The sequence below is a fragment of the Oryctolagus cuniculus genome, chromosome 21 (assembly GCF_051225735.1).
Source record: "Oryctolagus cuniculus isolate XC-2025 breed Fujian yellow rabbit chromosome 21, ASM5122573v1, whole genome shotgun sequence".
Lineage (NCBI taxonomy): Eukaryota > Metazoa > Chordata > Mammalia > Lagomorpha > Leporidae > Oryctolagus > Oryctolagus cuniculus.
The window spans coordinates 48,255,050-48,265,050 of NC_142887.1; the positions used below are offsets into that span (position 1 = coordinate 48,255,050).

The following is a 10,001-nucleotide window of genomic DNA, read 5'->3' on the forward strand; positions in this document are numbered from 1 at the left end:
AGTACTCGATCTGAAGGACTGCTTTTTTAGCATACCTCTACATGAACAAGACATTCAGAGGTTTGCTTTCACCGTACCTTCCATTAATCATCAAGGTCCCGACAAAAGATATGAATGGAAGGTGCTTCCCCAAGGAATGACTAACAGTCCTGCCATATGCCAGCTATATGTTGACCAGGCAGTAGAGCCGGTTCGACAACAGTGCCCAAAAGTACAAATTTTACACTACATGGATGACTTGTTAATAACGGCTGAAAGTGAAAGTCACCTTATGGAAGCATATAAGCTGCTGCTATTATATTTGGAAAAAGTTGGGTTACAAGTAGCGCCAGAGAAGATACAAAAAGGGGAAGTAGTACAGTACTTAGGGCTTAAAGTAACTTCTGAAAAGGTGACCCCATTAGAATTTGAAATTGCAATAGATGGGTTGCAGACCCTTAATGACTTCCAAAAATTATGTGGCAATTTAAATTGGTTGAGGCCCTATTGTAAATTAACCACCGAAGATATGATGCCATTATTCAATATTTTAGAAGGAGATGCCCAGCTTGATTCCCCTCGTAGATTGACAAAAGAAGCCCGCTTGGCGTTACAGAAAATCGAAAAACAAATTAAAGCAATGCAGATGGAAAGATGTGATCCACAACAAGCCCTAGAAATATTAATTTTTATGGAACAGCTGTATCCCTTTGCAGTCATTTGGCAAGGAGAACCCTTGTTGTTTGTATACCCACATTCACATGCACCGCGTGTACTATACACCCAAGGCATAGCAGTGGCTGATTTGATATTAACAGCAATAAAAAAGGTGACAGAAATGGCGGGGAAGACTCCAAAGCGATGTGTAGTTCCCTTTGCTCAAGAGGCAGTAGAAGCCTTTACAAGGGAATGCTGGCAATGGGCATACATAGTTCTCATTCTACAAATAGAGATTGACAATCACTACCCTCGCCATCCATTTGTTAACTTCTGCACACAGGTTTCAATAAAACGGGTGCAGAAGGTGCGAAGGGATCCAATTCAAGGGGCAGTTACCATATTTATGGATGGAGCTAAAGGCGGAACAGGAACAGCTATATTTAACAATCAACGATATTTTGTCTTAACAGCATCCCCTTCTCCACAACATGCAGAATTAGCTATTATCGCAACAGTATTACGCAGAGAGAGCGCACCCATGAATATTTTGTCTGATAGTGCATATGTGGTGAATGCAGTTCAGATGCTTGCTACACAGTGCCTTATTCTTAAATCCTCCTCAGTCTATTCTTATTTAAGTGAAATTCAGGGGTTATTAAATCAAAGAGAGCATGCTATTTACATAGGCCACATAAGAGCTCATTCTAATTTACCTGGCCCACTTACTCGAGGAAACATGATGGCAGATCATTATTCAAGATTCTTGCTTGCATGCACCGCTTTGGAACAAGCTAAAGAATATCACTCTAAATGGCATGTTAACACCCACACTTTAAGTTTTAAATTTAATATTCCCTGCAAGCAAGCAGAAGATATTATTAGATCCTGTGAAAAGTGCGTTGTTACCATAGTTCCAAAGATTCCTGCGGGAGCCAATCCCCGTGGCCTTAAACCAGGACATATCTGGCAGATGGACGTTACACATATCCCCTCTTTTGGGCGACAAAGCTGTGTTCACGTCACTGTAGATACATATTCAGGTGTAGTTATGGCCACAACCATGAATAAAGAAGGAGTACAACAAGTAATCCAACACTGCTTGCAGGCTTTTGCAGCCTGGGGAGTTCCTCATGTGATCAAAATGGATAATGGCCCAGCGTATACATCAACTCGTTTTGCTGCATTTTTGAAAGAATTCGGAATCTCCCATATTACCAGTATTCCATACAATCCACAAGGGCAAGCTGTGGTAGAACGCACTCACTTATATTTAAAAAATTTAATAATTAAACAAAAAGGGGGAATAGGGGAAATGGCCACATCCAACAAGGATGCCTTGGCCCTAGCTCTTTATACAATTAATTTTTTGAACAAGAAAAAGAACGGTAAAACACCTGCAGAAATGCATGCTCAATCAGCTGATAAGGAATCAATACAGTGGATAATGTGGAAGGATTTACAGGACAACCAATGGAAAGGCCCGTTCCCCTTACTCAGAAGAATACGAGGCGCCGTTTGTTTTTTTCCACAGGGTGCGGCACAACCAATATGGACCCCTGAGAGAAGAATTCGGTTGGTAAACCTACCAGCAGAAGAGCTAGAAGAAAAAAACTCTATTTGAGGAAGAAAAACAATGAATAACCAATCCCTGGGATCTTGAATATGGGACATTTTTCAAGGAACTCTGAAGTAGCATGACAAACAAGACAGTCAATAGCATGAAGATCACGCTGAACTTTACACAGGCGCGTATCAACGCCAAAAAATTAAAAAGAAAGGGGGATCTGTGGGGAGCAACTCGGACTATACTGTTACTGGAATTAAGACTTATTCTATGCATCTGCTCTCCCACAATGTGGTGCTGGGAGAGGAGCGTACAGCTTCTACCCAGCTGCCCCTTACCAACTTGATAAGCTGCAAGAGCCGCTCCTGATTGGAGGAGAGCGGCACGCTCGGCGTGTGGGTAGCAGAGCACGGATTGGTGGAGAGGACTATATAGGAGGAGAGAGATGGCATGGTGGTGTGGGTTGGTTGGAGAGTGCATTGGAGAGTTCGCGGGGAAGTTCGTTACTTCATTCTTTCTCACTTCTCTCTACTCATTCTTGCTTTGGGAGTTTGCTGTTTACTTATTCTTACTTTACTATAGAAAGGACTTGTAAAAAAAAGGGAACAACAAGCGTCCGGTCCGGTGTGGCTCCTCCGCGTGCGGAGGAGCAGCAGAAAGCCACTCTGGCAAAAAAGAAAAAAAAAAGGACCTAAATAAAAGATCTCTGTGAGTGAGATCCCAGTAGAAAGAACAGGCCATCAAAGAAGGAGGTACCTTTCTCTGAAGGGAGGAGAGAACTTCCACTTTGACTATGACCTTGTCTAAGTAAGATCGAACTCAGTGAACTCAAGAGGCTTCCATAGCCTTGGCAACTCATGACTAGAGCCCAGGGAGATTTCGGATGCCATAAACAAGAGTGTCAGATTGTTAAGTCAACAACAGGAATAACTGTGTGCTTACTCCTTATGTGGGATCTCTGTCCTTAATGTGTTGTCCAATGTGAAGTAATGCTATAACTAGTACTCAAACAGTATTTTACACTTTATGTTCTGTGTTCTGCAAACTGATGAAATCTTAACTGAATATAAACTAAATCGATCTTCTGTGTATAAAGATAATTGAAAATTAATCTTGATATGAATGGAATGGGAGAGGGAGTGGGAGATGGGAGGGGTGCTGTTGGGAGGGAAGTTATGGGGGGGAAGCCTTTGTAATCCATAAACTGTACTTTGGAAAATTATATTTACTAAATAAAAGTTTAAAAAATTTAAAAATAAAAAAATAAATAAAAATATAGGTAGCAATATTTAATGCTTCTCTTACTGTTCCTGGATTGGATTATAGTATATGTTAATAAACCCTTTTTAAAGATTTATTTATTAATTTGAAAGACAGAATTATAGAGAGAGACACAGAAATAGACAGAGATGTTCTGTCTGCTGTTTTACTCCCCACGTGGCTGCAAGCAGCTGGAGCTGGGCTAATCCAAAGCCAGGTGCTTCTTCCAGTTCTCCCACATGGATTCAGGGGCCCAAGTATTTGGGCCATCTCCTGCTGCTTTCCCAGGCACATTAGCAGGGAGCTAGATTAGAAGCAGAGCAGCTGGGATATGAACCAGTGCCCATAGGGGATGCCAGCACTGCAGGTGGTGGCTTCACCTTATATGCCACAGCACCAGCTACAGCCTATTCATTTTAAATTAATAACTAAAGATTATCTGCTGTTCAGCCTCCAGGCTTTGGCTTGGCCCAGCCTCTGCTGTTGTGGACATTTGGGGAGTGAACCAGAGGTTGAAAGATCTCTTTTCTTATGTCTCTCCCTCTCTAACCTTGCCTTTCAAATAAATAAATGAGTCTTTGAAATAAAAATACATACACACACACAAACACACACAGTACCAACACAGTGGGTAAAGCCATGGCCTGCTGTGCCAGCATCCCATATGGGTGCTGATTCAAGTCCCAGCTGCTCCACCTACAATCTAGCTCCCTGCTAATGTGCCTGGGAAAGCATCAGAAGGTGGCCCAAGTGCTTGAACTACTGCATTCATGTGGGAGGCCTACAAGAAGCACCTGGCTTTAGATTGGCTCAGCTGAGGTCAATTTGGGAAGTGAACCAGCAGATGGAAGATCTGTCTCTACCACTTCTTTGTAACTCTGCCTTTCAAATAAATAATAGATTTTTAAAATGGGGGAAAAGGGCAGTTTTGTTGCCTTCCCTTTCCTTAGAGTAACATAATCAAAATCTGTTAGGCAAATGAATAAGGGAAATTCTGAGATCATGTATTGACCACAGAAGAGAATGGATTCCTTGTGCATTTTCTGGAAGCCCATGCTAGTTAGAACCAAGGGAAGCATAACAAAAAAGGGGAGGCCTATATCCCTCTTATTTGTCTTCTTTGTTCATTGGAGCAGTGGAGAGTTGAGTAATGTAATATTGGTGTTTGTCTCCATACAGTTCACTTCTATTTAGCTGGTTCTTTTTTATTTTTGCATTTCTTTTTTATTTATTTTAAGAGATTTATTTGAAAGGCATAGAGACAGGGGTCTTCCATCTGCTGGTTTGATCCCCCAATGTTTGGGTGAGGCCGAAGGCCGATGAGCCCCCTTCCAGTTCTCCCATGTGGTGTGGGGTCCAAGCACCTGTCCATCACCACTGCACCTGTTGGCTGGAGTGGGACAGGAATTTGGGCGGCAGGGATTTGAATCAGCAACTGTGATGCAGGCCTTGCAGTTCTGGTTGCACCCCCAAACCATGGTGCCAGCCTTGATAAACTTTTCTTTAAAGTGGAATTAGGGGTAAAAACGATCTGAGGTGCATGTGCGGTTCCATTGTGAGAGGGTCTGAGGCCCCACGGGTGACCAGGGGCCAATAGGAACACCTGCAGCCTTGGCCCGCAGGTCCCAGGCATCTCCCCTCTCCTTCTGCCCCACCCACAGCAGCCCGGCCCAGGCTCCAGTGGTGCCTCAGGTATTTCCACCCCAAACTGGTCAATTCAGGTCACTTTGTGATCCCTGAACAGATTCAGTAATGCATGCTTCTTCTCTACTACAAAGATCTTATGTTGGTCATATTTCCAGTTACCAAAATCAAATCAACTCACACCTGGACTCTGAGTATTCAATGACATTAGTTATCAAAATAAATGTATTCAAATATTCAAAGACCACTTCAAAGCTTAACTGCCTTCAAGAGTTTTTGGCACTGGAACAGCCACTGTGGTTTTCTACACATGAGCACTCACTATTTTATATACCATTTAACAATTCAAACATCACTTCAGCTTCAGCAATACACAACAATAGAATGGATGATTCTACATAATAAACATGTTACATTAGTTTGGACTTAAAACCTAGAACTAAAACCATGTGGTAATATGGATGGATTTAAGGAAAGATGTAGAGCTAGGTAGCTAAGGCCACAGAATCCCAGACCTATTGATTTTAAGTGAGTCTGGAACAACAGCATTCCATTGCATTATCTTCCATCTCAGAGTCCTGCTTTTCCAGTGAGACCCACCCCACTCAGACCATGTATTTCCTGCCTGTGTCTTCACGGTGGTGGAAGCTGTTCTGATACAGGCATCTCCTGGATAGTCACCAGCTTCCTGATTTACTACCTGAACTGGAATCAACAGTTGTGAGGGATGTTTCCCAAACACCCAGGCTGAACTGAATGTTCGTCTCTGGCAGTCAAAAACTTCTGCCTTAGGAAACAGAACATGTCCTCTACTCTGGGGCTCCTTTTTCTTCTCATGGGGTTCTGTGGTGATCTGTGGTTTTCAACACAAATCCTGGTAGCATTCTGACTCAAAAGAAAGACCAGGGATAAGAGTTCTTTCTGGGGGCTGGTGTTGTGGCATAGCAAGTTACACTGCTGCCTGCAGCACTAACATCCCACATGGATGCCAGTTTGACTCCCAGCTGCTCTACTTCTTCCCTAGCTCCTTGCTGGGTAAAGCAGCAGAGAATGTCCCAAGCACTTGGTCCTCTGCCCCCACATGGGAGACCTGGAGGAAGCTGCTGGCTTCAGCCTGGCCCAGCCCTGGCCATTGTGGCCATTTAGGGAGTGAGTCAGCAGATGGACCTCTGTGTTTCCTCTCTTTTTCTCTCTGTAACTATGCCTTGCAAATAAATACAACTTCAAAAAGTTATTCTCCATCAAGTAATACACCCTTTTCCAGGCAGTTGTAAAGCTGGGAGTCATAGCTTCTTTTATATTTTGGATAATAAGAGTTCTGGTTTGAAAGCATGTTCATCTGAGACAAAGATCACTCATTATCCTTTGTTAGAGAAGGGGGCTCTGCTCTTTGAAAGTGAAAATTAGAAGCGGTAATGTGTGATGAGCTCCACCTGCCAGGTCTGGGGAGACTTATTTGAAAGACAGGATACCAGGAGAGGAAGCTTTACAGATTCCCTGGCCCTTGCTTTAGTCTTATGTCTTTACTTCTTTTGTTGCATCTTGATGTCAAGAGTGTACTCTTTATGCTGAAATGAGGAATTGTGTCTTACCTCTTTTGGGCCTTTTTCTAAGAAGAGTGTATATATTTTTCTTGCATATAAGGATGGCTTCTGGGGTGGGTGGATCTTTCTTGGAAGTTTTCACAAGCCAGCCAGTAGCCTATATTTTCTTCACAGAATTCAGTTTTTAGAAAAGCCTCCAATACAGCCAGACCATCTGTATGTAGGGAAGAGCAGGCAGAAAAATAAAAAGAAACATGAGGAATATGAGGAAGCTAATGATCAAATAATCCCTTGTACTTTTCTAGTACTAGGATTAGCTATTCTCGTTTTTACTCAATCCTGTAATCCTGCGGATTTAGCTCTTTAAAGACAAAGATGCCTGTAGGCAAAATACTTCATTGGTTCCATACTACTAAAACAGAAATACTTCAGTTTGTTTTAGTGCCAAAAATGTATTTACAGGAGAGGCATAAATCCTCAGGGAACTAAGTCTCTTGCAAATACTGCATGCAATGAAAAGCATCCTCAGCCTCAACCAAGAGCACTGCCATTGCAGAGCTGAAGGGTGATTTATCTTCCCCACCTGGTGTGAATATGCTGCAAAATAAGCGGAGATAAACAGACCTTCTAGGTTAAGTCAAATTCTCCCTGTTGAGCTGCTGATTTGAGGACACAGCCTTTCTGCACTCTTGTGATACTTGCAATGGATTCAATTCAAGCCTAATTCACAATTGCTGGCCAGCAGCTCCTGGAATGCTTCTGACCACAACAGTGCTTCCTTCGGGGAAGGTCTGCAAGAGCAGTTCTCTAATGAGTTGTGCTCAGAGCAGTTCCCCTCCCAGCTCAGCAGTGAGCTCTTCAGATTGCAAACACAGGAATCTCAACTTACTTGATGAAAGCTTGCTACCTGCTTTTCTTGCCAATTGTGGCCTTCCCAGGAATGGTGGAGTTTTGCCATAGGTAGCTCAACCCGGTCTTCAGTACTCTTATTCTTACAAAAAAAAAAAAAAAGACAATTCAGTAAGTGGTCATCCTTGAATACACTACTGAGCCTGAAAGCATTTTTACCAAATAAAGTCGCCCAATAGCTATAAACCAAAAGCCAACAACAGGCTTACCCACCTAATATTACACTCAGCCCCGAAGTACTAAGCAGTTTCATCAGTTCCTCAGAATGTAACTATGCTGTGAGCACTAAAGATAGGACTGCCCAAATTTTAATTATCAATACACTGCACAGCTAATAAGGCAGATGCTGTCTCTGGCCCACAAAAGGAGACAGTTTCCCTGCAAGGTTAATCACAATTGGGAGACATTTTGCACCTGATGGAACCTGCAGCAGTACTGCCTTGAGCCTACTCCTCTCCTTCCCTTTCCACCTTTAGTCCTGGATGGGCCAGAGACCATGCACAGGAGGTGCCATTGGTCACCCGTGGCCCCCTGTCTACCTGCAATGCTCCTGGTAGGAAGATGCTGCAGAACAGTGATTTGTCCCATGATTGTCACTGTGTGAGATCAGCCCATCATGAGAAAATGACCATGGATTCAAATGAGATATCAACCGCAGAAGCACTTCCCCCAGCATCAGTGCAGGAGGGTGGATGATGGAAGGCACAGCATGGCCAGGACTCTAGGGATCCTGCAGGACTCTGCTGCCCTGGATGCCTATAGCAGGCAGCTGCATGAGGCCCAGTGTGCCAACAGCGCCCTCCTACGAAACCCTTCCCCCTGTCTGCCCATACAGACCACACAGATGCTGTGTCAGTGAGTAAATCAGCACCGCACACTTGGTTTTCCTGATGAGACTTGGCCTTCATTACTTCCCCAAGCGCAGCACGTGCTGCAAGCCTCAGCCAGCAGGGCCAGCGGGAGAGGTGGCAACTACCAGCTGCCCAACAATGACCACCGCCTTTATAGCCAGCCTACATGGGGCGGGTCTGGCAGCACTGGTCCTGCCCCAGGGCAGGAAGGATTGGCCCGAGGTTCCCCGCTGGGTGGAGCCTGAGCTGTCCTGCAGCAGATTCTGGAAGCAAGAGAGCTGCTGATGGCTGAGGCCCTGGCTCAGAGCACACTTAGTGAGACCCCATGCCCGGCAAGGGCGCTGGGGCCCTGGACTTTCCCAGGCTGCAGTCCTAGGGTGGAGGCTTACTCAGCCCTCCTTCCCCAGCCCTGCCCACAGGTGGAGCGGGGTTCCCATGGGGGCATCTTCCTTCATGGGAGCATGGGTGAACCCCAAATGCCGCGACTCCCAGTTCTGAGTGCTGGCCCGCAGCCTTCCGGGAGGGAGTAGGATACAGAGACTTTGTGGGGAGGTGACACTTGAGCTGGGCCTGTATTTTGGGTTTGCTCTGGATGCACAACCCAGCGCGCCTGGACCTGCTGGTCTGCTGCAGGCCTCCTGGAGGCTCTGGGAGCTGGGCGTCCTGGTGGCAAGGGCAGGAGGGTGGGAGGTCGAGGCGCTGAGCTCCCGCTGGGTGCACCAGGCACTTTGGAGCTGTTCAGAGTAAGGAGTTGAGGTCACCTCCTGAACCACTGCTGGTCCCAAACTCCTGGTTTGGGATTTTCCAGAACCTGAAGTAGGGGTGTGGTGGGGGTGGTAGTGGTTGGCTTCAATGCACTGTATTTGTGAATTCTTCAAACACAGCTTCTCCCTACTCCTGCAGGCTTTCAGGTGATTGACGAGGACAGAGTCCCTCCACTGCAAAGTGACTGAAGTTTGGAAACTACGTCCAGAACATCACAGTGTGTATTCAGCTGATCATCCTTCAGGCCTGCAGGTGGACAGCAAGAGCAACAGTAAGATATTAACTACTGTAGATACTCTCCTTTCTTTCCAGTAGACCCACCAAAAGAGAATGGGAGATGAGTACTTGAACATTGGAACCAGTCAGCATGCTAGGGTGAGCTGCCAGTACTTGGAGCTCAGGAGTGGACATGGAGAGCAAAACATGCATTGTAACTAAAGAGGACAGTAAGGCATTTTACTGTGAAAAGGGAAATCATTTAAAAGTGAGCAAGACACCTTAAGGAAATGTCTGTATAGTTATTTTTGTTTATTTGCAAGGCAGAGAGAGCCCTTCCATTTATTGCTCATTCCTCAAATGTCTGCACCAACCAGAGCTGGGTCAGGCTGAAGCCAGGAACTCAGTGTGGGTCTCCCACACAGGTGGCAGGGACTCAAGTACTTGAGCCATCAGCTGCTGCCTCCCAGGGTTCTGTTAGCAGGAAGCCAGAAGCAGAAGCAGGGCTAGGGCTTGAGCCCTGGGCATTCTGACTGGGATGTGGAAGGCTTTACCACTATGCCAAACACATGCTCCAGTAAGCTGTTTCAACACGTTTGCAAAATGTAA

The 10,001-nt window shown here is 45.1% G+C and overlaps 1 long non-coding RNA gene across 1 annotated transcript; it reads right to left on the reverse strand.

Annotated features, from left to right (window-relative positions):
* Positions 1-6,705: 6,705 nt before the first annotated feature.
* LOC149119987 (uncharacterized) lies at positions 6,706-7,612 on the reverse strand. Its single transcript, XR_016227497.1, has 3 exons — positions 7,541-7,612; positions 7,276-7,442; positions 6,706-6,865 (listed from the first exon to the last, which is right to left on the reverse strand). It is a non-coding gene; the product is annotated as an uncharacterized LOC149119987 (long non-coding RNA).
* Positions 7,613-10,001: the final 2,389 nt, after the last annotated feature.